Below are 27,916 nucleotides of genomic sequence, written 5' to 3' on the forward strand. Positions count from 1 at the left end.
TTTAGGACTGATGTTTATGTTTTCTCAAAATTTTTTTGTTTGTTTTTTGAAACAAGTTTAGCTGAATCTCTGGATGTTGGGCCCATGGGTAAAGAGGGTCAACTGTACCCAAAAGTAGTAAGTTCTTAAATTTCTTCCTTAGTCACTGAACAGTTGATGAACCCAAAGGGGTCTACACAGGATCTAATGCAGTACCCAGAAAATAATAAACCTTCATTTGCAGATGAAGCTGGATTCACAGGTAATTAAGCTCCTGAATCCTATGGGAGGTGCCTCTGGGCATGTCAAACTAGTTAATTCCTTGCCTCCCCCCAAATATTACAATTCAACACTCCCTCATGTGGCAGCCTAGGACATTAGCTTCTATTCGAGCTCATCATCTACCCAAGCCTGATAAGGTAAGCCGGTAGAGGGTCTTCTGGGATCAACAAGCTTGTCTAGGAAGCCCACAAAGCTGGCTGTATGCAACGGGGAAGAGAGATTTGCTTGGGAACAGATTAATGCATATATGATATATATGTATCACACACACACACACACACACACACACACACACGAGATTCAAATAAATGAAAGAACTCCTTCTAGTAATAAAGTGTAGAAAGAAAGAGGTGAAAGGAGAGCTTGCTTGAAAAAAAGTATTCATTTTAGGACTGGAAAGAAGGCTCAGGGGTTGAGTGAGCCTTCTGCAAAAGTGTGTAGGTTTCAGGGGGCTTGAGACTAAGTTTGAATTTCCAGAACCCATATAAACAACCACATATGCCCATACACACCTGTAACCCCAGTCCTGTGGGGAAGCAGAGACCAGAGAATCACTAGGTTCCAGAATCAGTAAGCAACTGGATTACAAGGAAAAACAGGTGAGTCATGGAGGGAGACACCTGATATTTTCCTCCAGCTGCTATAGGCAAACCCATAGGGTGTGACAGGCAAATACATGTGGTGCCACATCATCACACCACACATGCCACATCACACACACTGTGCTTATGCAAAACAAAAATACATTATTTTTAGCTTCGATGGCATATTATATTTAGGATACAAATTCAGAAAGTAAATCTCAAATTCAGGCAAGCACAGGAATATGTAAGACATTATTATGAGCTGTGTGTTTATCAGTTAACCTCCAAAACCAACTTTAGTCCAATGCTGAAGCTCAACATTCATTTAACTTTCACAAGAATTCCTGAGGTCAGGCTATTAAAAACATCATTTTATCAATAGGGAAACTAAGGTTTGAGCAAGCTGGTATAACTTGCCCAAAGTCACAAAGTACATCCAAAAAAAAGGGGGACTGGGCTGGAGCGATAGATGGCTTAGCAGTTAAGGCACTTGCCTACAAAGCCAAAGGACCCAGGTTGGATTCCCCAGGACCCATGTAAGCCAGATGCACAAGGTGGCACATGCATCTGGAGTTAGTTTGCAGTGGCTGGAAGCCCTGCCGTGCCCTTTCTCTCTCTCTCTCTCTCTCTCTCTCAAATAAATAAATAAAAATTAAAAAGAATAGGCACCAGTCCCTTGTGGTGGTACACACCAGCAGAAGTTGCTAAAGAGGCAGAGGCTGGAGAATCAGGAGAGAGAGGAACCATCTGGCCTTCGTTCATAGCTGCAATATCAAAACTCCTTCAACTACGAGCTGAGACCCCAAGAGGGGCCACATAACTGAATGTGAGGGACTGAAAATAGCAAAATTGTCGATAGTGAAAGGTTCTGAGTATGTAGTTACCAAAAGTTAATTCAAAATCAAACGGGTCGGGTGCTCCCCGCAGCCCCCCAGCAGCCCCCCGTGGTGCGCCACGCTCCGCGGCAGCAGCACACCTCCGCGTGCATGCCGAGCAATGCTGCCTGAGAGACCTGGGCTCAGATTCAACACTGCGGCATGTTACACACTGTAGGCTTTCTGCTAACGAAGTCTTCTGTTTTTATAGAAAGAAACATAATAGTTTAATTAAGGAGAACAAAGAGTTGTGAACATTTTCCTACCATCATTCCTCAGCATACATCAAGCTAGTATATTTTTAGGGTTGTGTACTGCTTTACACAAATAAGCATATCCATCCTATAAGCATGGAGAAGTCGCTCCTTACTTTAATAAAGGGTGAAATTGTATGTGCACCAAAGAATTTTTTTTTTCTGGTTTTTCAAGGAAGGGTCTCTAGCCCAGGCTGATCTGGAATTTACTCTGTCTCAGGGTGGCCTCGAACTCACGGTGATCCACCTACCTCTGCCTCCCAAGTGCTGGGATTAAAGGCATGCGCCACCACGCCCAGTCCCAGAAATGTTTTGTTTTTATAAGTATTTATTTATTTGTTTTGAGTGAGAGTGGGGATGTGGCAGGACAGAATGGGCACACCAGGGCCTTCTGCCACTTCAAACTAACTCTAGATACATGTGCCACTTTCTGCACCTGGCTTTATTTAGGTACTGGGGAACCAAATCTAGACTGGCAGGCTTTGCAAGCAACAGCCTCTTAACTGGTGAGCCATCTCTCCAACCCCAAAGAAACGCTTAAAAAATAATTTTCTTTATGATTCATTCTCAGGAAATGTTTTATTTGTATGCCTATTTTATCAGCTTTTTTTTTTTAAGATTTTTATTCATTTATTTGATAGTGTTAGAGAGAAAGAGGCAGATAGAAAGTGAAAGAGTGAGAGAGAATGGGCGCGCCAGGGCTTCCAGCCACTGCAAACGAACTCCAGATGCGTGCGCCCCCTTGTGCATCTGGCTAACGTGGGACCTGAGGAACTGAGCCTCGAACCGGGGTCCTTAGGCTTCACAGGCAAGCGCTTAACCACTAAGCCATCTCTCCAGCCCTGTATGCCTATTTTAGATACTCTCTATACCTAGAGTTGCATAGAAACTTTTCAAGTGACAAAGGCTCACAGGTGGAAAAGAAGCCCATGTGATGATGGCTTTGCAAAATGTAAGCATGCTGGTGATCCACTAAGTGCCTTCTAAGTAGAAACTTTTATTATTGCAGAAGACAGTGAGGATGGGTGCCCACTACACCATAGTCCATGGCCAGCTTTCAATATAGTTCTATGTGTCATGTATGCTGTAAAAACAAAGAAAGAGAGGTGAGAAAAGCAGAGGTGAGGGGAGAAGAGAGAAAAGGAGAGGTGAGAAGGGAAAAAAGGAGAGGAGAAGGAATGAGGGGTTAGAGGAAGAGAAGAAAGGAAAAGAAAAAATAAGAGAGGAGAGGAAAAGGAGAGAGACTGGGGAGGGGAGAAGAGAGGAGAAGAAAGAAGAGAGGTGCAGAGAGGAGGGGATGAAAGAGGAGAGTAGAAGAGAGAAAGGAGAGGAGAGAAGAGAAGGGAGGAAGGAAAGGGAGGGGAGGGAGAGTTCACTGTTCTTAGGCAAATGGTAGGGAAGTAGAGTGGAAGGAGATTCACCTGTGAAGCCCAACAGAACTTAGTTTCATCTGCCTTAAAAGCACCAGGTACGGCCACCCACGGAAAACATGGCAGTTCCCATCCCTGCTCCAGAGATGACTGGGCAGAGGGGAAAGTGTGAGTGGTTAATTTGCTTGAGATTTTAAATGGCAAAGAACATTTAGTTGGGGTGGGGGGGGGTGAGGTAGGGGGAAAGCCAGTACCTTCAATGAATCAACTGGAGAGAAACCTGCAGGAAAAGACAGGGCACAGGGCATGTGACTGGCCTTTCAGCCACACCTCCACTGCAATGCCTCCTAGCTAATGCTGGGATTGGCATTGCTAAGCATGCCTACTATGCAGTCCTTACAAGGCGTCCACCCTCTCTTAACGTACCTTGAGGGTTTGGGTGTTTTGTTTTGCTTTTCTACTACAGACAGGGCTTTGCTTATGCACATGCCCTGCCTGGCCCAGGCATCTCAAGGCCTTGTGTCCACACTCTGCCTATGTTCCTGTGCCTCAATAGCAGCTTTCATTCAGTGCCAGAGCCAGAGGTCTCCAGATACTTCACTGCACAAGTGTTACTCAGATTTCCAACATCAATGGAGCACTTAATTGTGCCTCTGTAGACAGAAACCCTCAGTGCAACACAAGTCTTCCTAAGCATCCCCTGGATGTGTGAAGCTCTGGAATACACAGGACTAGAGCCACTGACTCCTGAATATGTGGTGCTGAAACAACTAGATGCCCAGCAGGAAGCATCCCATCACTCAGGCCACACAGAAAAACACATATCAAATGGATTACTTGCAGGAAAATCAGATGCTAGAGGAAAAACCACACAAGGGAAATGCACATAGTGAATGACCTGATAAGAAAGGCCATTCCAGGCTGGAGTGATAGCTTAGTGGTTAAGGCACTTGCCTGTGAAGCCTAAGGACCCATGTTTGACTCCCCAGAACCCATGAAAGCCAGATGCAAAGGTGGTGCATTTGTCGGAAGTTCACTTGCAGTGGCTAAGGCCTTGGCATGCTAACTCACTCTTTCTCTCTCTCTCTCTCTCTTTCTCTCCCTCTCTCATAAAAAAAAGAAAGGTCATTCCATGCAAGACTCCAAATTCAGAAATCATAATGACAAAAAAGATAAATTTCCTGACACGAAGTTCTGAAACTGCTACGGGGGGAAGAAAAGACGTGATAATAAATGACAAATGACTGACTGAAAGAAAGTAAGTACTGTATGTAAAAAAGGATTCATTTCTCTTCACATGCCGTTTGGCAAGACTGAGTAAAGCCGAGGGAACTAGGACAGACCACTGCTGAGGAGCCTTTCATCCATACACCACTGGCAGCAGACTCCCTCATAACCCCCATGGTCCCTCTTCCTGTTCCTTCTATACATCTGTGTGCATGCACGTATGCACACTGGACAGGTACCTTTTCTTTGTTTTCTTTTTGTTTGTTTGTTTTTTGAGGTAGGGTCTCCCTCTAGCCCAGGCTGACCTGGAATTCACTACGAAGTCTCAGGCTGGCCTCAAACTCACGGCGATCCTCCTACATCTGCCTCCTGAGTGCTGCGATAAAAGCATGTGCCACCATGCCCAGCCACCTTATCTTTATTCAGTGGCTGGGTTCACACTCTGCACTGTCACGATCTTTGCCTCATGACATGCCTCAGCGAGCTTCCTGTGCATCTACACGTGTCTGTCATCGCTTAGACCTTATCCAGCAACAGGTACCATCAGGCAGCTGGGCAATGCTATAGCCAACGCCTCAGACCAATCAGCCTGAGCAGAGGAAAGGGTTACTCGGGAAGCTCTGGAGCTTCAGTCAGTCAGCTGGCCTGACTCACTGCTGCCAGGCCTATGACAAGGCAAAATACCATGGCAGCAGCATGCAGAGGAGAGAGCTGACAAGCAGAGAGGAAGGGGCTAGAGTCCAAGTATCCCCTTCTTGTGACCAAACTAGCGGAGTCTAGACTTTGCTGAGAAAGAGTTCCATCGCTCCTTGACCACACCCCAAGCTGGTGGCCAAGCCTTTCGCACATGAGCCTTTGAGGGATGCTTACCCAAGCTATATGGTCCTCAGTGCCTCACTACGATACACGAGGCACCCAGCAACAGCCCGTGTGTATCTTGTTGCGTATGTGTCATGATGTTTCCAAATAGGAGAAGGGTTATGAAAGTTGCCCATACATATTGCCTTAAATTGGGTTTTTTTTTTTTCCTGTTTGATTACTTTTTTCTAAAATTTTTATTAACATTTTCCATGATTATAAAATATATCCCATGGTAATTCCCTCCCTCCCCACCCCCACACTTTCCCATTTGAAATTCCATTCTCTTTTTTTTTTTAATTTTTATTAACATTTTCCATGATTATAAAATATATCCCATGGTAATTCCCTCCCTCCCCACCCCCACACTTTCCCATTTGAAATTCCATTCTCCATCATATTACCTCCCCATTACAATCATTGTAATTACATATATACAATATCAACCTATTAAGTATCCTCCTCCCTTCCTTTCTCCACCCTTTATGTCTCCTTTTTAACTTACTGGCCTCTGCTACTAAGTATTTTCATTCTCACGCAGAAGCCCAGTCATCTGTAGCTAGGATCCACATATGAGAGAGAACATGTGGCGCTTGGCTTTCTGGGCCTGGGTTACCTCACTTAGTATAATACTTTCCAGGTCCATCCATTTTTCTGCAAATTTCATAACTTCATTTTTCTTTACCGCTGAGTAGAACTCCATTGTATAAATGTGCCACATCTTCATTATCCACTCATCTGTTGAGGGACATCTAGGCTGGTTCCATTTCCCAGCTATTATAAATTGAGCAGCAATAAACATGGTTGAGCACGTACTTCTAAGGAAATGAGTCCTTTGGATATATGCCTAGGAGTGCTATAGCTGGGTCATATGGTAGATCAATCTCTAGCTGTTTTAGGAACCTCCACACTGTTTTCCACAATGGCTGGACCAGATTGCATTCCCACCAGCAGTGCAGAAGGGTTACTTTTTTTCCACATCCCCGCCAACATTTATGATCATTTGTTTTCATGATGGTGGCCAATCTGACAGGAGTGAGATGGAATCTCAATGTAGTTTTAATCTGCATTTCCCTGATGACTAGTGACGTAGAACATTTTTTTAGATGCTTATATGCCATTCGTATTTCTTCCTTTGAGAACTCTCTATTTAGCTCCATAGCCCATTTTTTGATTGGCTTGTTTGATTCCTTATTATTTAACTTTTTGAGTTCTTTGTATATCCTAGATATTAATCCTCTATCAGATATATAGCTGGCGAAGATTTTTTCCCATTCTGTAGGTTGTCTCTTTGCTTCTTTCACTGTGTCCTTTGCAGTGCAAAATCTTTGCAATTTCATTAAATTGGTTTTTTTTTTAGTCTTTAAATGCCAAATGTCTTCTTAAAAATATGGAATGCTTCACAAAGAATTTCTGTGTCATCCTTGCGAAGGGGCCATGCTAATCTTCTCTGTATTGTTCCAATTTTAGCATATGTGCTGCCAAAGCGAGCACACCTTAAATTGTTTCACAAAGCAACCGCCCATGTGAACACACATGTAAAGAGAAAACAACTTACAATAAGTGGGTTCAACTTGGTAACTAGATGAAATGGCATGTTTTCTTTGGACTCTTCTGGGTTTTCCAATGTTTCTACAATGAATAGTACACACACACACACACACACACATATTTTGTTTTGTTTTTTGAGGTAGGGTCTCACTGTAGCCCAGGCTGACGTAGAATTCACTATGGAGTCTCAGGGTGGCCTTGAACTCATGGGGCTCCTCCTACCTTTGCCTCCTGAGTGCTGGGATTAAAGGCGTGGGCCACCATTAGCCTGGCTAATGAAAGGTATATTTAATCCTCGGGGGAGGGGGGAGAGTAGATTTTAGAATGAGTTAAATTCTCAATGATAGTGTTAACTTTTCCTGGGAGGAGATGTGAACAACAACAACAAAATCTCTTTACCCCAGCAAGGACACCAACGCAGCTTGGTGAGCCAGTGAGTTTAACTGGGTTAACTTACAGGAGCATGAGTGAGGGGTTACTTACAGGAGCACAGGTGATCCCACAAATAGCTGCATCCCTTCCCTCTAGCTGCATGGATGGAATCTCCTTCTCCCTCTTATATTTTAGCAGCTCCTAAGCCCACACCAGTTTTTCAAATATGTACACATATAAAAAAATGGGGAAAGGGGTGCTGGAGAGATGGCATAGTGGTTAAGGCACTTGCCTGCAAAGCCAAAGGATCCAGGTTTGATTCTCCAGTACCCATGTAACGCCAGATGTACAAGGTGGCACATGCGTCTAGAGTTCATTTACAGTGGCTAGAGGCCCTGGCATGTCCATTCTCTCTCTCTCAAATAAATAAATGAAAAGAAGTAGCATAAACAAAGTTAGATAGCTTGAAATAAAAGACATACTTCAATGTAAATATAACAGAAAAAGACAGTATAAGCATTAGAAGTAATCAACCAACTTAATAAAAAGTTTGGAAAAAGAACATAAAATGGACCAAATCCTGAAAACATAGAGAGAGAAAAAAAAAAACAAGCAAAGGCACAGGGAGATACTGTGAATGGAAAGAGGTTTAAATCATTTAAATTTCTACATTAAGGTAACTGTAAAGTGAAGATTTAGAGGTGAAATAAATTTAATCAGAATGCACAATCTATGCCACACAACATCGCCCCTTTCATGATAAAGTAAAATAACCAACCAGGTTCAGAGGGTCGTGTGGACAGGCAGGCCATGAGGCCAGGGAAAAGCACTTGGTCTTACCTCCCTAACATGGGCTGGTGATGGACTGTGTTCTCAGAAATGCCTCACTAAAGCCATCTCAGCATTGTGCAAACATCTAAGAGCGTATTTACAGAAACACGGAACAGCTTACTACATAGGTAGGCTATCTGATGTGTGTGTGTGTGTGTGTGTGTGTGTGTGGTATGTGTGTTACAGTCCAGCGGCCATGAAGGAAACAGCAAGAGATTAAATCAAGCACAAGAGAAAATGATGCAACAAAGAGGAAACCTGAGATACGCAGGCCGCACGAGGCTGCTGCTGGTACCACACAGCACAGCACAACTTCGTGGCAAACATTTGTTCTAAGTAGGCGTAGAGTCTAAAATAACAATGAAAGGATAGTAAACATATGAGCATGCGGCCAGTTGCCATCATCGAGTGTTTTGTAATGTGCTCAACTTCCTATGCTCCGCTGCCACATGGCTGGAAGGGGAGGCGCGCTTACAGCTGCGTCACCACACACAAAGTCCTGTGATGTCACGGTGGCTGCAATGGGAGATCAGAATTTCCCAGCCCCCTTACGACCTCATATACCACCTGTCACTTACCAAAACGTCTTATGCAGCACCGACTACGCTTACTGCACACCTGCTATGTGCCAGGAATAGCCCCAAGGCCTTAGGGACACAGCTGTGAGCCCAAATCCCAGTCCTTGCCAAGCTCTTAAGCCATCAGTCAGGTGCTCTGGGGCCCCTGGAGATAAAGATCAATCAGTCCTTCTGTCTCCAGGCAGACACTGGCACAGGTAGGGCTGTGCTGCTGACATGGTGGGTAAGGCTCTTTCTGGAGTCCCCGGAGGCCCATCTCCCCTTCTACGCATGTACTGTGGATGCCAGAGAAGAAGTTAATGGCCCCAGAGCACACAAGCACCCCTGTGTTTTCCTCTCCCCTGGCCGTGGGCACACACGGCCAGGTCCTCGCTAATCTTAACACTGCGCACGGGAAGGCAAATGACCCTATGCAGCTGTAGGTTATAAATGATAGCGCTTCTTTTCACCACCGTCTTCAAGTGAGGTCCCTCCAGTCTGTGCATAAAAGCAACTGTTTACATACAATGTGGTGACTATGAAAGCTGATTTGGGGCTGGAGAGATGGCCTATCAGTTAACGTGCTCGCCTGCGAAGCCTAAGGGCCCAGGTTTGACTCTTCAGTACCCACATAAGCCTGATTGATGCACAAGGTGGCGCAAGCGTCTGGAGTTCATTTGCAGTGGCTAGAGGGCTTGGTGTGCCCATTCTCTCTCTCTCCCTCTCTCTCAAATAAATAAATAATGGTAAACTATTTTTTTTAAAAAAAGAAGCCGGGCGTGGTGGCACACACCTTTAACGCCAGCACTCAGGAAGCAGCAGTAGGATTGCTGTGAGTTCAAGGCCACCCTAAGACTACATAGTGAATTTCAGATCAGCATGGACTAGAGTAAAACCCTACCTCAAAAAAACAAAAATAAAAGTACGTGTGTGTGTGTGTGTGTGTGTGTGTGTGTAATAATAAATAATAAGAACTAAATAACTAAAAATTTTTTAAAAGCTGACTTGGCCCAGGTCCTCAGGAGGTCGCTCAGGGGTGACCTTGGACAATGCTCCTCGTCTCTCTGCACGGACCGCCTTCACATCCTCATCTGTGAAGTGGGGCTGGATGCAAAATGCTCCCTGAGGCTTTACAGCTCCACAGCTTGGTCTTCACACGCACAGCTGGGGTATGCGCGGCAGCCGTCGTGTCAGAGGCTTCAACCGCGGCAAAGCTTGCCGACTGACTTCTCTAGCGGACAAACACGAGTCCTGGTGCCCTTGGGCTGAAGTATAAGGAAAATCTGATCACTTTCTACGTTTTCCACCTTGGGTGAAAGGAGTACCTCAGTGGCTAACAAGTGAAAGCAACAGAGCGCTTTCTGAAATGCTGCAGGGCAACCCTTCCCACTCAGTCAGTCATTCCACAGCCGCCGTCGCTGATCAGCGAGAAAATGCCTCCGCCACACTGTGCACGCAAAAGGAAGCAGCTGGAGCGAGCCGGTCATTCTCAGTGCTGCGAGGCCCTGTCGCCGGGCCAGCAGGGGCTGGGTCTGCACAGCTCTTCCCTAACAAGCAGAAAGCGGGGGTCAGACAACTCCAAGGTGGAAACACTACAGCCCAGCAACAACAAAACACCGAGGAGAAAAGAGACTCGATTACTCGACGAACGTCAGCAGGGAGATCCAGTTCCAGAGCAACAGGAAATCAGGCTGGGGTTAAGAAGACCAGCCAAGGTGTGGAGCATGGACCATGTGGAGCACTGAAACCAGCAGGCGGGCTCGGGGGCAGGGGAAGCTTCTAGAAGGCCAGAGCAGAGCAAGGGCAGAGCAGAGCAAGGGCAGGTTCAGGGCCAGGCTAAAGGGTGGGTTCACCCGGCTGCTTTTATCTTTTTTCTATTTTTAATTGGCAGCTTCCATGCTTACAGAAAATAAAGCCATGATAATTCCTTCCCTTCCCCAACCCAACTTTCCACTTCACAAATACAAACTCCATCATATCCCCACCTTCTCTCCCTTAGTCTCTCTCTCTCTCTCTTTTTCTTTTTCTTTTTTTTTTTTTTGTTGTTGTTGTTGTTGTTTTTTCGAGGCAAGGTCTCACTCTAGCCCAGGCTGACCTGGAATTCATCACTGTGTAGTCTCATGGTGGCCTCAACTCACAGTGACCCTCCTGCCTCTGCCTCTGCCTCCCGAGTGCTGGGGTTAAAGGCGTGCGCCACCACGCCTGGCTCCATTTATTTTGATTGACAGGTATTCCAATTCCACACCACTTCTGAGAATGTATTATACCGCCCATAGAGAAATGGTAATCTGCCTCAAAGAGCTCATGCATAAGAAACTTGACATGGCTGTAAAGGAAACACGATAACCAACTTCCAGGAATATCTTCTAACTTAAAAAAAACAGTACGATGGGGGAGATGGCTTAGGGGTTAAGACACTTGCCGGCAAAGCCTAAGGACTCATGTTGGGCTCTCCAGGTCTCACGTAAGCCAGACACACAGTGATGCAAGCGCGCAAGGCCGCACATGCGCACCAGGGGGGCACGCAAGCGCAAGGCCGCACATGCGCACCAGGGGGGCACGCAAGAGCAAGGCCGCACATGCGCACCAGGGGGGCACGCAAGAGCAAGGCCGTACATGCGCACCAGGGGGGCACGCAAGCGCAAGGCCGCACATGCGCACCAGGGGGGCACGCGTTTGCGCACCAGGGGGGCACGCGTCTGCAGTTCAACTGCAGTGGCTGGAGGCCCTGGCGCACCAGCTGTCTCTCACTCTTTCATAAAAATAAAAAGTAGTCTGTTGGGCTTGCCTCAAAAGAAGAAGAAGAAGAAGAAAAACAGACTTTGCATGACTTACGAAAGAAATAATTAGGAGGAACTATCACTTTGGGTAGAGAATCTTCCCTTTTCAGATGGCAGTGACCTTGGGACAACTCAGAAGGTATCATGGTGCTGGAAAGAAGTTACTGGAGTACTGAGTAACATCTAGATCACACCTTCCGAGGCTCAGGGTCTAATGCGGAAGAGGTGGCGGAAAGAATGTAAGAGCCAAAGGAAGGGTAGGACTCCTTACAGCATGCTCCCTCCAGACATAAAATGGCCTTGACATCCATGATCTCACAGTGCCTGACACTACCTACACAAGACCATCATAAGAGGAGGGAAAGATCACGACATCAAAATAAAAGAGAGACTTATTGAGATGGGGAAGGGGAGGAAGGGTATTACCATGGGATTTTTTTTTAAATTTTTTATTTATTTATTTGAGAGCGACAGACACAGAGAGAAAGACAGATAGAGGGAGAGAGAGAGAATGGGCACGCCAGGGCTTCCAGCCTCTGCAAACAAACTCCAGACGCGTGCGCCCCCTTGTGCATCTGGCTAACGTGGGACCTGGGGAACCGAGCCTCGAACCGGGGTCCTTAGGCTTCACAGGCAAGCGCTTAACCGCTAAGCCATCTCTCCAGCCCCATGGGATATTTTTTATAATCATGGAAAATGTTTTAAAATTTTGAGAAAAAATGAAATAAAATTTAAAAAGAAAGAAATAATTAGCAGGAATACTTGAAAGATACTGATGCCCCACACCAAATCAACAAATAAAATAAAATGTGAGAAGTGAGTGGGCTGAGCTGAGGCAGCATGCAGTGGTACCAGGCAAATATAATGATCATTTCAAGCAGTGAAGGGATCCCATGAGAGATGCGGGCTGGAAAAAAAAAAAAAAAAAAGGCATTTCCATCCTTGGACTCCACATTAGCACTGACATTAATGGGACAGAATGATCACTGAAGCATACTTCATCAAAGACGAGGACGAGTTGTCATGCGTCCCTTTCAGCTGTACAGAAAACAGAAAACAGCAAGCCACAAGCACGCTGGCATTTGTCTTCAGCCCGAGCACATTCTACGTGACATAGGCCTGGTGACTGGATCACCGCACCGTTATTTATAGCCGTAGAACAGAAGTGCTTCTGCTACAATGTGATACGTGTTTTCCTGAAAACGGCACATTATGTGAGACGGCGCACTAAAAATAAAAATACCAAAGCTCCCAAGAAAGACCGGTCCCAGCAGTGACTGCACCACCTGTAACCGCGGCATTTGAGAGGCAGTCATAATTGTAAGACTAGTGTCTGCTCAGGTGCAAATTAAGCCAAAATTACCGTTAGAAAAATACAAATAAACTAGGAATTTACTGTTCCTGAGACTGACACGGTGACCCCCCCCCCATGCCAAGAGGGCCCTGCTTTATGGTTTAAAACAAAGGATGGCAGGTCTGTGGAAGTGTAACAGAGGAAGGGGCAGGAAAGCCAAACTCACATAGAGCAAGGGAACGTCCCTCCCACATCCCCTACCCAAGCATCTCCAAGACAATGTGCCACGGGTGGCAACTTGGTCCCCACAGCTCAGGAGCCAGCTCAACTTCCTCTTCCTACTCAATTCCTCCACTTATCAATCACCCGGGACAATACAGCCCCCATCAAATCATCCTGCATGGCTCTCCATAATTATCATTCTAAGGAAGTTTACCTATCAAATCAGGTATATCAGTTCATGCTATGATACACCAGGCTGAGGACAGTTTGTAAAATGTATGTTGATTCACAACCAGCTGCACTGCAACACTGTCGGACCCTGTTACTTTCAGCATCAATCTCACACAGCCTAAATATGACAGACAACTTTCAGCTCCACACCAGCACACAGAAAATACCTCTGTAAGAGATCATCTTTAAGCTTGTCTTGCAACTTAAGTCAACGTGTTGATTGATACACACTCAAAATGAAATCGACCTGCTTAAACTAAGGGAACTGAGTAAAGTGTAAAAGGGTTCCCCGACACAGTACCTGCAACCAATTCTTTCATTTTTACCAGATACTTCCTTTTATGAATGGCATGAGGAGAGGGAACATGGCATTAGGTGTCTCAGGTTTTCACTGACACATCCTTGGGACTGGCGTTCTGACATATGATATTTCCAGTTTAAAATGCTCGTCCAGTCTCCTTACACTTGTATGGGTGCAGTGTGGTGCACAGTCACCGCTGTGCCATGCCTCTGTCTGTACTTTCCTTTCCCTGGACATCACACAGAACTTACTCCCTCAGCTATGCAGTTTTAGACCTGACTTTGTTCACATCAATCCCTGTATTCAGGGGCATGCTCATGTTGTCAAATGCACTTGTAAAATCTGCAAGAGGATTTTGTTTTCTTTTTTTTTTAAAAAAAAAAAAACTTTTAAAACATTTCTTAAAATCCTATAACCCTCACAATTAGGAAAAACCATTTTAAAAATGACAAAACTGTACCTTGGCAGCAAGGCAGGGATTATGGGAGCAGGAAAAGAGAAACGTGAAGACAGAGCCTGAGGTCCCCAAATGCTGTGACTGAAGAGCCGCCGAAGATCACTGTTCACACCATCCTCTAGCTCTTGGGCCCTCACTCCAGGTAAACTTCCTCCGTGACATAGCCTGCCAGGTGAAGCCACTGCCAGTCCAGGACTTGCCTATGCCCACTGAAAGAGGCATCATCCCTTCCTCAAGCACAGCTGCTTTGAGGCCATCTTACCCCTGTGAGAAGAGTTTGCTAAGGAACTTTGTAGGCAGCAACCCTGGCTATACGTTGTTCTTACTGCTGGCATGTTCCTCAGGTGTGGAAAGAATTCTCTGTACTTAGAATACCACAGGCTAGGTAAATTATAAATAATATGAGGTTTGGGGCTCATCGTCCTAGATGCTGGGAAAGCCAAGTACATGGGGTCACTATGAAGGTCTTGCTGAATCATAACATGGCAGGAACCATCAGTGATGAGACAGCAAGCAAGCTCACTGCAGTCTCTAAGCCAATAATTAGATCTTGGTGGGGGACATCCTCTTGACCTCTTCCAATTCCAATTACCTCTGAAAGGCTCTACATCCAGGGAACATTACCATAAGACCACGTGGATTAATCTTCCAGCACCTGATCCTTTAAGGGACCATATTTAAACTCACCATTAAGTTGTAAAAGCAAAACTCTTGAAATTGGCCATTCAATAAAAGGCAGGTAGTTACTCAAGAAGCATGTGAAATATTAAAAGCTTTTCTTAGTTTTTAGATTTTCTTTCAGGCATTTTTTTGTACACGTGAGCAGTTTTAGCAAAACTGTGAACATATATACATATACACACAAACATAAATGTGCCCTTGAATTTTTTTTATTGACTATTTCTCAGTTTCTCGGGGACATTTTCAGAGAAATTCTATAAGCATACAACTTTTAACAACAATAAAACTTTCATGTATTACTCTTTTTTCTTTTATTTATTTATTTATTTTTGGTTTTTCAAAGTAGGATCTCACTTGAGCTATGTAGTCTCAGGGTAGCCATGAACTCATGGTGATCCTCCTACCTCTGCCACCATGCCCAGCTATGTATTACTCTTAGGCAAGATGCATAAAAGGATCAAACTGATTTTATAAGGTATTATTTAAATGAACAATAAATATAACCTACTTGTTTGCCTATTATCCAGGAGGGATGGAAGGGGAGAAACTGGCTCAGTGGAGGCAAAAGCAAGCAGCTTGGGGCGGGGGTGGGGGGAGGCGATCACAAAGTGAAGGAGAAGGAAGCTGGGAAAGTGAAACAATGAGTTCTCACCTTGTTCTCCTTCTGGTGTTAAGGACTGAACCCAGGCCCCTGTGCTTCCTAAGAGCAAGCTCTATCCCCATCTGCAAATGACAGGTTCTGGGTTCTGAATGAAGCACAGCAAGCATAAACCTGAGTATTTTTTGCAAGCACTGTAGGACTCGGGAGAGATCCCTCTACCTTCCTTTTGTTCCTATTGTGGGCTCTTTGGCTGAGCATAGGGAGCCAAGTTAAGCAAGAGCTGCTTAAAGAGGGAAAAGCAGGCAAAGCTCTGTGAAACCCACATGCACAGGGGATCAGAACCAGAGTCAAGTCCACAGCAAACATTTTAGACAAAAACTAGCAAACCTGCAAACTCATGACAAGACAAGGGATCCCTGGTCCAACACACGCAATCTTGAGGTTACTAAGAGACTTTTGGAGGTGTGTGGCAGAAGCCGAGCTAGAAGAAAGTAAGGGGACTTCGGAGTTTGTGTGTTCAGCATGGCTGAAGCACCAGTTATCCATCTCTGGGGATAAAGGCTACTCTCCGACTTTAGTATGTGCAGGGTGTCCCTCCATGCTGGAAAAGACAATTTAAATGGTTTTCTATGAAGTTACAGTTCCTTAACCAACTTCAGCTTTAAATAATGTTCCCAGATTGCATCTTTTGAAATAGGCATCTTTAGCCATCCATCATCATCCATGCAGTGGTTTGATTCAGGTGTCCCCCATAAACTTAGGTGTTCTGAATGCTAGGTTCCCAGTTGATGGAGATTTGGGAATTAACACCTCCTGGAGGGAGTGTATTGTTGGCAGTGGGCTTATGGGTATTATAGCCAGTTTCCCCTTGCCAGTGTCTGGCACACTCTCCTGTTTCTGTTGCCCACCTGATATTGGCCAGGAGGTGATGTCCACCCTCTGCTCATGTCATCATTTTTCCCTGCCATCACAGAGCTTCCGCTCAAGCCCTTAAACCAAAATAAGCCCTTTTTTTCCCACAAGCTGCTCTTGGTTGAGTGATTTCTGCCAGCAATGTGAACCTGATTACAACAATAAAGTTGGTACCAGAGGAGTGGGATTACTGCTAGACACCTGACTGTGTGGCTTTGGCCTTTTGGAGATGATTTTCAAGAGGAATGTGGAAGGATTTGAAACCTTAGCCTAAGAGACACCTTGCAGTGTAAGTACAGCTTGATGGACTATTCTGGTCTGAGTTGAAAGACTTGAATGCAGTAAGAACTATGGACTGCGAGATTTGGCTTATGAGGGTGAGAAAGAGCTTTGCTGGGACTGGGCTAGAAGCAGTTTGTGTGAGAGAGGCTTGATGTTATGGCCATGTTCTGAGAATTTGTGCAGGGTTGCGTTGCATAGCAATGGACTGGTATAAGAGGATGGATATGGCACAGAAATGCAATCTTTGGGCTGAAACTTCTGCCTGTTCAGCTACAATTATGTGAGATTACAACCTTTGAGATTGGGCCAGCTGACCTGCACTGGGCAACAGGAAGAATGTAGACTCTTTTGAAGGGGCCTGAGTGCTCAAGGAGTGTCCTGTTCTTCAAAGTCTGCTTTATCACCCACCCCCACCCCCCTGATTAACAAATTGGCATCCTACCTGGTATTGTGGAGTATAAGAAATACAGGAAAGAGAGGGCCATTGAGTTTGCAACATGGTCTTGTGTTTTGGAAATGGCCATGGGCAGTGTGAAGCAGGTTAGCTGGATGCCTGCATGGAGACCCGATGGAGCCGTGAGGATGGACCACGGGTTGCAGTGGAGACCCAGTGTAGATGCCAGGCCCATGAAATGGCTTCCAAGGACAGCTGCCTGCCCCAGATGAAGTTTTCCAGGACTATGAGTAGCCTAGCTGGAGAGGCAGAATTGGAACTCCAGAGACTTGTCACTGATTAGAATTACTGAACTTGGAGACTTGTCACTGGTGACAGTTGTTGGATTTGGAGCTACAGAGTTTGATGTTTGCCCTGTTTAAACCTTGTATTGGTTGAATATTTCTTTGCTATGCCCAATGCCATCTTCTGCAGTGTGAGTTTATTCTGTGTCATTGTGGAGTTTTGGGGGGAGATTTTTTTTTGGTATTATGACTCAGTTAAAGACCTTGGATTATGGGGATGCTTGAATATCACTGGGATTGATAAAACTATAGGAATTTTCACAGTTGGACTGAATGCATTGTATTTTACATCATGTATGGTTATCAGTTTATGGGGGCCAGGGGCAGAATGTGGTGGTTTGATTCAGCTTTCCCCCATAAACTTATATGTTCTGAATGCTAGGTTCCCAGCTGGTGGAGACTTAGGAATTCACACATCCTAGAGGCAGCGTATTGTTGGGGGTAGTTTTATGGATACAATAACCAACTTCCCTTTGCCAGTGTTTAGCACACTCTCCTGTTCCTATTGTCCACGTGAGGTTGGCCAGGAGGTGATGTCCACTCTCTGCTCATGTCATCATTTTCCTTGCTATCATGGAGCTTCCCCTTGAGCCTGTAAACCAAAATAAATCCATTTTCCCCAAAATCTGTTCTTGGTAGGGTGATTTCTGCCAGCAATGCAAACCTGACTGCAACAATCCTCAACTATTTCTCACCTCCGAGGGTGACTGCAAGGTAAAACAGCATTACTTACTAGCTTCTGTTCCAATGGTACCATCTCCTCATACCACCCACAAGGAACTGTTAGCCCTTGCTGAAGCCATGCAGTCACCTGCTCTGCCATGCACACTGAGGATCTGGTGGCCTGATTGAACAGAACTTACTGTCTTCAGAACAGCTCCTGGTGGGCCCAGCTTCCTTTCCTAAATTTCCTGCAGTCAGCTCATGGCTCATCTGTTATAGTGGCTCACATGGGATTTGAGGCAGGCATGTTAATCAGCTTTGAAGGGAACCTTCTAAATTTAATTTTAAAACAACCCCTTTCAAGAGAAAAATAAACTAGATGCCCTTGCTCACCTGTCTCATTGAGCATTTCTACCCTGATCTATGGGTTCTTAAGTTACAAATTAGTAAGTATAAAAATGCTTGGAGTACAGGTGACTCTAGTAGATAGATAGATAGACAGACAGACAGACAGACAGAAAATAGATTGATAGCTAGCTATTCTTTAACCTCCAAAAGAAAACAAAGCATGATCCTGAAGAGTATCTGCATACTGATGTTCACAGAGCCATCGTTCATAACATGCAAAAGGTGAAAGCAGCTTTTCATCAATGAATGAGCACACAAGACACAGTGTAGGGCTGGAGAGATGGCTCAGCAGTTAAGGTACTTGCCTACAAAGTCTAACAACTTGGGTTCGATTCCCCAGTACCCTCAAAAAGCCATACTGTGGTGCATGTATCGGAATTTCTTTGCAGAAGGCCCTGGAGCACATTCTCTCCCCCGCCCCCTTGCAAATAAAGGAATAAAATATAAATTCAAGAGGCCAGAGAGATAGCTTAGTGGTTAAGGTGCTTGCCTACAAAGCCAAAGGACCCAAGTTCAATTCCCCAGGGCCGGTGTAAGCCAGATGCACAAGGTGGCACATGCATCTGGAGTTCAATTGCAGTGACTGAAGGCCCTGGCACACCCATTCTCTCTCTCTCTCGGCCTCTTTGTCTTTCAAATAAACTTTAAAATATATTTGTATAAATTTAAAAAGAAAAGATGCAGTGTGCCCGTATGACAGAATGTCATTAACCCTTCCACATGCTGCTTCTGCTGTCAGGTACATTTGTCCCATAACAAGAACGTAACTGCTATACTCATTTCACAGCTTCAGGGCAGATTACTATACTAAGGAATGGGAAACAAAAAGTAATTGAGGTCTCTTACCTATTTTTTAATTTATCATCTTATATCACCAAGCTTAAGGAACCATCCTTACTACTCTTTACTGTAAAGACCAGAAATCGATCCTCTCGTCTTGTTTGTACATGATCAAATATACACGTATAGCCACGCACACACATGCACGCATTACAACACAGAGTACTTTTTCCACCTGTTTGAACGTGACTGTTACCAGTTAGGTCTGGGATGCCCTTGGATATGGAGGGTCAGGCCTATGATCCCAGCATTTTCAGGAGGCTGAGGCAGAGGGAGTACAGAAGACAAGAAGGGGAGGAAGGGTGCAAGAGAAGGGAGGGAAGAAGGAAGGAAAGGAGGGGCAAAAAGGAGGGCTAGACCAAGAAGATGGAAGGGTCTGGAATGTCCCATTAAAGGCCCAGATGTTAAACACCTGGTCCCCTGCTTGATGTGACTGAGAGGCAGAGGAATCTTTTTAAGAAGAGGACTCTGGAGGAGGTTTCCGGGTCACTAGGGGTGTGAGTTCAAGAGGGCTTGAGGGACCAGACTTTCTTCCTCTTTGCTTCTGGGGTGAGCAGTCAATTTTGCCACATACTCCCTGTCTTGAGGCGCTGTCACAGGTCCAAAGCAAGGGTGCCAGTCAGCAATGGATTAGAGCCTCCAAAACAGCTGAATATCTCAGATTTCTGTTACAGATAGAAAAAGCTGACTACATAATAACAAAGCATCCTCTCCGCCTTGCTAACCAGGCCACGCTTTTCTTACACACCGGGGTGTTGGCCAGCCTCTATTCAACTGAGTTTCGCATTTCCAATTAAGTCCATACTGACATCACTTGGCCCATCTGTGTCTGAGTTGAAGACCTTCCCTCAGTGTGAGGAGCCCTTTCTAAACGAAGCTCGTCAGGAGACTAGCCCTCAAGCCATGAAGTTTCTGGGGATGATCTTTCTCGGATCACACTGAATCTTCCTGTTATGTAAGATGCTGCATTTTATTTTCCAGACTTCTCCATTTTCTTAACAGGCCTGCCTTTTGGTCTCCTTAGCAACTCAAACCTCAAAATAATTAAAAGCAATTAACCTTCCAATGACTAAAATAAATTACTCTTAAAACATAATATGCTAAATATAACTATAGAACAAAACTCTGGGTGTTATTTTTGTTTGGTTGTTTTTTTTTTTTGGTTTTTCAAGGTAGGGTCTCACTCTAGCTCAGGCTGACCTGAAATTCACTATAGTCTCAGGGTGGCCTCGAGTTCATGGTGATCCTCCTACCTCTGCCTCCTGAGTGCTGGGATTAAAGGCATGTGCCACCATGCCCAGCTTCAACAATCCGATATTTATATGATTATAAATAGAGATACATTGTAAAAGAAGCTTGTAAAAAATACATTTAAATACATTTAAATTTTCCCCACATTATCTATTTCCCACTGACTTATTCCTCTTACTCTCCAACACCCAAATGTCATGTCTCTTTTAAGAAAATCACTTTCAAGCTGGGAGTGGTGGCACACGCCTTTAATCTCAGCACGTGTAAGGCAGATGTAGGTGGATCACTGTGTGTTCACAGCCAGACTGAGACTACATAGTGAATTCCAGCTCAGCCTAGACTACAGCAAGATCCTATGTAGAAAAACCAAAAGAAAAATGAAAAGCACTTTCCTGGAAAAGAGCTTCCCAGCTCCCCCAAACTTAATGTCCAGTGTCAACACAGTGCAGGAGACAGAAAGCACACACTTATCAGGTGAACGCATCAGTGAATTCCATGTGGCTAGATCCCCAATGTTGAAAAAAATACATGACAAGTACATTCCTTACACAAGAATGCACCACAAACACCCCCACCCCAATCTGGGAATTCACTTTCCAAAGACTCAGTTACCTTCAGTCAACTGTACTCCTCCAAAAACTTAAGTGGAAAATTTCAGAAATAAATAATTCATAAAATTAACAGGATGAGTTGTTCTGAGTAATGTGATGAAATCTCACAGGACTTTAGTCAGCCTTTTTCCAAAATGCCCAAAACGTATATGGTACTCACTCTGGCCATCTTGGTGACTGTTTGTTACAACTGCAGTGCTTTGGTTCAAGCGACCTTTTCTAGCCTTACCTGGTCCAAGACCCTGACCACTCGGCCTCACGCACTTCACTGAACAGGGTCTCTGGTTGCGAATCCTTCTGTCGGTGGAGATGTACCTCCTACAACTACAGAATGTCTTCCACGGATTGACAGCCATCTCTAAATGCCATTCTTAGGAAGGATAAGGTCTCTGTCTTTGTGGGAGGCTGCTACCCTCATCACTGCCCCAGCCCCTTTAGAGTTTTCACTTTCCTGAGTCCCTGACTGCCCATTCCGGACTCCCTCTTTCTTCCCTGGGAAGGCCTGTCACTTCCTACAGATAGAGGTTGGGTTTACTTCACACTGGACCCTCTTCCCTATCCTGAACACATAACTATCTCAACTCCGTTTTTATTTTGGTGGTGCTGGGGACTGAACCAAGGGATATGTACCTATGGTGCAAGCATTACACCCACACCTATCCCTTCAACTTTGTTTATCTTGGATAGAGGCATATAAGTAACTGATAAAATGAATGGAGATTAGACCTAGCCTGGCTTCAGGCTGCCCAGGGTCTGGTGACAGGGCTCAGCCACTGAGCAACTATGTGGTCACAAGACATTTTCCTGTAAAAAAGACCCCAACCACACAGAATTGGTAAAGAATTCAATGACGTTAGGTACAGCCCGATCATAGGATTTTTGCATATATGGCTTTTGTTTTGTTTCTGAGACAGAATCTTGGTATATAGCCCACAGCATACAATGCAGGCCTGAAATATACATTCCTCCTGACTCAGTATCCTAAATGCTAGGACCACAGGTGTGCACATGGCTGCAGGAACAGCATGAATTGAGGATCATGTTCTAGAACACAGTAGTAACTCAGTACATATTTCCTAAAAAAGTTAGCAAGAGACTGTCTTTGGAGGAAATTTATTAAGCCGCATAAAATCCACACCAAGTCTGGAAACGACCAGAGGCTGGGCGAGGAAAGAGCTACTGTCACCTCTGCAGTCGGTGCCACTCAAACAAGCCGGTGCGCACCTTCCCTGACTGCCCGTGGTTGAATCGGGTCCCAAGTCATAAAGTCACAGGGTGTCTTCGTTCTTTTGGAGATCAATCAACCTTGCAGGACTAACTGACCCCTTCCTTCAAAAATGTGGAGGCAGAGGTAGGAGGACTGCCATGAGTTCAAGGCCACCCTGAGACTACATAGTGAATTCCAGGTCAGCCTGGGCTAGAGTGAGACAGTACTGAAAACAAACAAACAAACAAAAAAATCCCTCAAAAACAAAAACACACATATCTTCAAATTCAAAAGGGGAAATGTCCCCACATGAAGTCACCCTTATCCTCACATCTCTGCTTCCATAGATTGAAAAAAATGTTGTGAGTGCATGTGCATGAGAGACAGAGACTGAGAGGCTGACTCACTGTAGCCCAGGCAGGCCTCAATTTCCCTATGTAGCTAAGGATGCCCTTGACCTCATGGCCAATCTGGGATTACAGGAGTATGCAACCACGCCCAGCTCCTGGGAGATGTCTCCTTACCACACTCAACAGAACAGCTTTCTATAAACCAGCAGTTGCTAAGTGTTGCCAAGGGATACAGGCTGAGCGTGTGTGTGAATTAATCATTGTGTGCAAATTAAGCAAAACACCAGCTGAGAGCTGTCTGGAATAGCTCCCTATCAAAAGAAAGACAACAATAACATATTTCAGAGATTTTTGTTTCAGTGCTAGAGGAAAAGATATTCCATGGCTCTCTACATGATGCCCTTACTTTACACAGGTGTACTCTTAAACTTCCAGAGGTGAAAATGACTTGCCAAGGTCACACACCATGGGCGACCATATTGAAGCTGGAAGCTCATCTCACCACACCTTCATGACTCCTCACAGTAACAGAAAAGAAAGTACGCCACAGACCTGGAAGATGTGTCAAATGATGACAAGAAATTTGAGTCATGATACAGTAGATTTAATACAATTAAAGATGCAGCCATTTTGTTTTATTTTTTAATTTTAATTTTTTTTAATTTTTAAATTTTTATTAACATTTTCCATGATTATAAAAAAAATCCCATGGTAATACCCTCCCCCCCACACACTTTCCCCCTTTGAAATTCCATTCTCCATCATATTACCTCCCCATCTCAATCATTGTACTTACATTTATACAAAATCAACTTATTAAGTACCCTCCTCCCTTCCTTTCTCTTCCCTTCATATCTCCTTTTTAACTTACTGGCCTCTGCTACTAAGTATTTTCCTTCTCACGCAGAAGCCCAATCATCTGTAGCTAGGATCCACATATGAGAGAGAACATGTGGCTCTTGGGTTTCTGGGCCTGGGTTACCTCACTTAGTATAATCCTTTCCAGGTCTGTCCATTTAGATGTAGCCATTTTAAAGTAAATACTCCCTTGCCTAACCTTTGGCTATAAGATGGTCAGGGCTAGAGGCAGAGCCCCAAGAATGATGAGAACAGGGAAAGACAGGGGCATACTGCTCTGGTTGAGCCCCAAAGGCCTCCATTATAAAATTTTCTCAGCATAATTATTTTTAAATTTTGTTTTTCTGAGGTCTTCAAATGGACCTTCTTCCCTATCCTTAACACATACCTATCCCAACTTTGTTTTTATTTTGGTGGTGCTGGGGACTGAACCAGTCTTTCAAATGTCTTGTGGCCACATAGTTGCTCAGCGGCTGAGCAACAGTCACCAGTCACTCTAGCCCAGGCTAACCTGGAATTCACTATGTAGTCTCAGGCTGGCCTTGAACTCACAGTGATCCTCCTACCTCTGCCACCTTCCGAGGCTGGGGTTAAAGGTGTGTGCCACCACACCCAGCTCAGCAAAATATTTTTTTTAAATATTTTATTTATTTGGGAGAGGTGGAGAGAGAGTGAGTGAGTGTGTGTGTGTGTGTTTGGTTTATGTGGGTACTAGGGAATCAAACCTCAGTTGATAGGCTTTGCCAGCCAGTAAGTGCCTTTAAGCACTGAGCCATTTTTCCCAGTCCTCTGAGCAGAACATGTAAAGTGGTAAAATAGGTCCCTTTTTATTTCCCCAAAATAGTTCACTTTCTGCTTCCTTGTAGGTAGAATAGGTAGGTGGTGGTGGGGATCTTATTGAAATATATGTATGAGTAATGCTGTAAAAATGTTATTCTTTCCCCATTGTCTCTCTGGTCCCTGCTTGCCTCCTCAAAATTAGACCCCCAGCTTAATATGGTGATGGATCTTAGTTCCATTCGGTTTCCTGCAAGTGGCTAATTTCATCCTTCTTTACACTTGAATAATACTCCATCAGCATTCTTGAATGGTGATGACACCTGGCTGATGTCATATTTACTTGATGAGACAACTGACGCTCAAGTATCTCTGGGGCACGCTTAGAATCCCTGGCTATGCGCTCAGAGGCGGCATGGCTGGCTCACATGGGAGGTCTGCTTCTAGGTTTTTGGCTTCAGAGTCCGAAGCCCTAACCACTAAGCCATTTGCCCTTTCCGCAGCTTCTAGGTTTTTGATAAACTTCTATACTGATTTCCTTAGTGGATGTACCAGTATGTCTTTTCTTTTTTTGTTTATTTTTATTTATTTATTTGAGAGTAACAGAGAGAGATAAAGAGGCAAAGAGCAAGAGAGAGAGAGAGGGAGAGAGAGAGAGAGAGAGAGAGAGAATAGGCACGCCAGGGCTTCCATCCACTGCAAATGAACTCCAGATGCGTGCGCCCCCTTGTGCATGTGGCTTACATGGGTCCTGGGGAATCGAGCCTTGATCCATGGTCCTCAGGCTTCACAGGCAAGCGCTTAACCACTAAGCCATCTCTCCAGCCTACCAGTCTGTATTTTCACAAGCAGAGTATAAAGAATCCTCTTTGCTCCACATCATTGCCAGCACTTGCTGGCATTTGTTTCTTCATGGTAGGCGTTCTTTGTGTGAGATGGAATTTTAATGTAACCTTGATTTACATTTTCCTGATGGCTACAGACATCGAACTTTTTCCTTATTATTAGCTATTTTTACTTCTTTTGAAGTATCTAGACGTTCATTTGCCCATTTACTCATTTAATTAGTTATTCTTCTGTTGCTTAACATTTTTGTATTTTTTTTTAATTAGAGAAAGTGAGATCAAGGAGAGAATTGGCCAGCCAGGGCCTCCAGCCACTGCAAGCTTGCATCACGTTGTGCGTCTGGCTTATACGGGACCTGGAGAGTTGAACATGGGTCCTTAGGCTTCACAGGCAAGCGCCTTAGCAGGTAAGCCATCTCTCCAGCCTGTTTAATTTTTGAGAGGTTTATGTGTTTTAGATATTAACCCCTCCCATAAGAATAGCTGTCAAATATTTTCTCTCATTCTGTATGCTGTCTCCTCAATCTGCTCATGATTTCCTTTGCTGTGCAAAGGCTTGTTAGTTTCTTATAATCACATTTGTCAATCCTTTTCTACGTCTATTGGGATAATCATGTGATTTTTATCCTTCAGTCCATTTATATTGTATGTTAATTTATTAATTTGCAAATGTTGAACCATTCCTGCATATCTGGGATAAAACCTACCTGGTCAGGGTGAATGATCTTTTGGATGTATTCTTATACTCTACTTGCCAGTATTTTCTTGAGAATTTTTGCATCTATGTTCATATGGAAGATTGGTGTATACTTTTCTTTCTGTTGTTCTGTCTTTGTCTGGTTTTGGTATCAGAGTAATGCTGGCTGTAAAAGGAGCTTAGTAGTATTCCTTCCTTTTCGATTATGTGGAAAAGTTTGAGAAGCATTGGTGTTAGGTGTTCCATAAAGCTCTGGTAGAATTCACCAGTGAATCCATCTGGGCCTGGAATTTTTTGAGTTGGGAGATTTTTTTTTTTTTTTTAAATATCTAACTGCTATGATTTGGTGCTTGCTATGGGTCTGTTTAAATCGTTTATCTCATCTTGCTTTTATAAGTCATATATATCTAGAAAATCTTCCATTTCCTTCAGATTTTCAAATTTAGTAGAATATGGGTTCTTAAGGTATGTTTTTATGATTTTCTGAATTTCATTGGTATCTGTTATAATGGTGCCTTTTCATCTCTAATTTTATTAATTTGGGTCTCTTCTCTCCTTCTTTTGGTCAGTTTTGCTCAGGGATTATCAATGTGGTTTATCCTTTCAAAAATACAACTCTACATTTCATTGATTCCTAGTATTTTTTGTTTCTATTTAATTAATTTCCACCCTAATCTTTATTATTTCTTTCCATCTATTGCTTCTTGATTTGCCTTGTTCTTCTTTTTCCAAGGCCTTAAGTGTAACATTAAATTGTTTACTGTGACCTCTCTAATTACTTTCTTTTTTTGGATTTTCAAGGTAGGATCTCACTCTAGCCCAGGCTGACCTGAAACTCACTATGTAGTCTCAGGGTGGCCTTGAACTCATGGAGATCCTCCTATCTCTGCCTCCCAAGTGCTGGGATTAAAGGTGTGAGCCACCACGCCCAGCTTCTAATTTATTAATGTAACTATTTACAAACTATATATTTCCCTCCTAGAACTGACTTCTTTATATCCCATACGTTTTGGTACATTGCATTTTTATTAGCATTTGAGTCTATTTTTTTTTATTAATTTCTATATTTCCTCAATGATCCGTTCATTATTCAGTAGTATGCTGTTTAGTTTCCATGAGTTTGTATATGTTCTATAGTCTTTCTTGCTTCTTATTTGTAGTTTAATTCCATTGTGATCAGAAAGAGTACAAGGAATTATTTCAATTTTCCTGTATCTGTTAAGATTTGCTTTGTGTCCTAATATATGAACTATTTTAGAGAATGTTCCATGTGCAGCTGAAAAGCATGTGTATTCTGCAGCATTTGGATGGAATGTTCTGCAGATACCTGTTAAGTCCATTTGTTCTATGGTGTCATTTAATCCAGATATTTCTTAGTTTGATTTTTTGCTGGGAAGACCTGTCAAATGATGAGAGTGGGACATTGAAGTCACCCACTACAATCACGCTTGGTGTGGCCTGTGACCTTGTTTAGCAACAATTGTTTAATAAAATTGGAAGCACTGGTGTTTGGTAACCAATAGCTTTCTGGTTGGCTAAGAGATCTGCTCAGTGTAAAGGAACCAATATCTGGAATTGAGAACCAGGTCAGAATCTCCAGTACCAAGCTCTCACTAGTCTTTGGCTAAAAGAGGGGTTACATACATCAAATTCTCCCTAAATTAATGTGTATCCCATTTAAACTATGCTGACTTTACTTTCTGTTGGCGAATCTGTTCTTCCTTTTCAGGAATCTGTTCTTCCTTTTCACAGACCCTCACACTTCAGCCAAGCCACAGCTGAAACCACAGAAGAATTGGGGAAATGAGCAAGAGAGCTGCTTCCATGCTGTTCCTGATAATCAGCACCAGGGTAAAGGAGACAGATGCTGAGGATACTCAACACCTACCAAAACAGAGATCCAGAGGCTCCTAAAGCTCATCACTGAAGTAGACTTAAAACTCACCCACCACAGGGCTGGGGGAAATGGCTTAGTAGTTAAGGTGTTTGCCTGTGAAGCCTAAGGACCCTGGTTTGATTCCCCAAGACCCACGTAAGCCAGATGCATAAGGGTACGCATGCATCTGGAGTTCATTTGCAGTGGCCAGAGGCCAATCTCTCTTTCCCTCTATCTGCCTCTTTCTCTCTAACTTGCTCTCAAGTAAATAAATAAAAAATACTTAAAAAAATG

The 27,916-nt window shown here is 44.0% G+C and overlaps 1 non-coding gene across 1 annotated transcript; it reads right to left on the reverse strand.

Moving 5' to 3' along the window:
• Positions 1-6,813: 6,813 nt before the first annotated feature.
• LOC123453826 lies at positions 6,814-6,923 on the reverse strand. Its single transcript, XR_006633004.1, has one exon. It is a non-coding gene; the product is annotated as a U6 spliceosomal RNA (small nuclear RNA).
• Between the last annotated feature and the right edge of the window lie 20,993 nt (positions 6,924-27,916).

Source organism: Jaculus jaculus, chromosome 12 (genome assembly GCF_020740685.1).
Source record: "Jaculus jaculus isolate mJacJac1 chromosome 12, mJacJac1.mat.Y.cur, whole genome shotgun sequence".
Lineage (NCBI taxonomy): Eukaryota > Metazoa > Chordata > Mammalia > Rodentia > Dipodidae > Jaculus > Jaculus jaculus.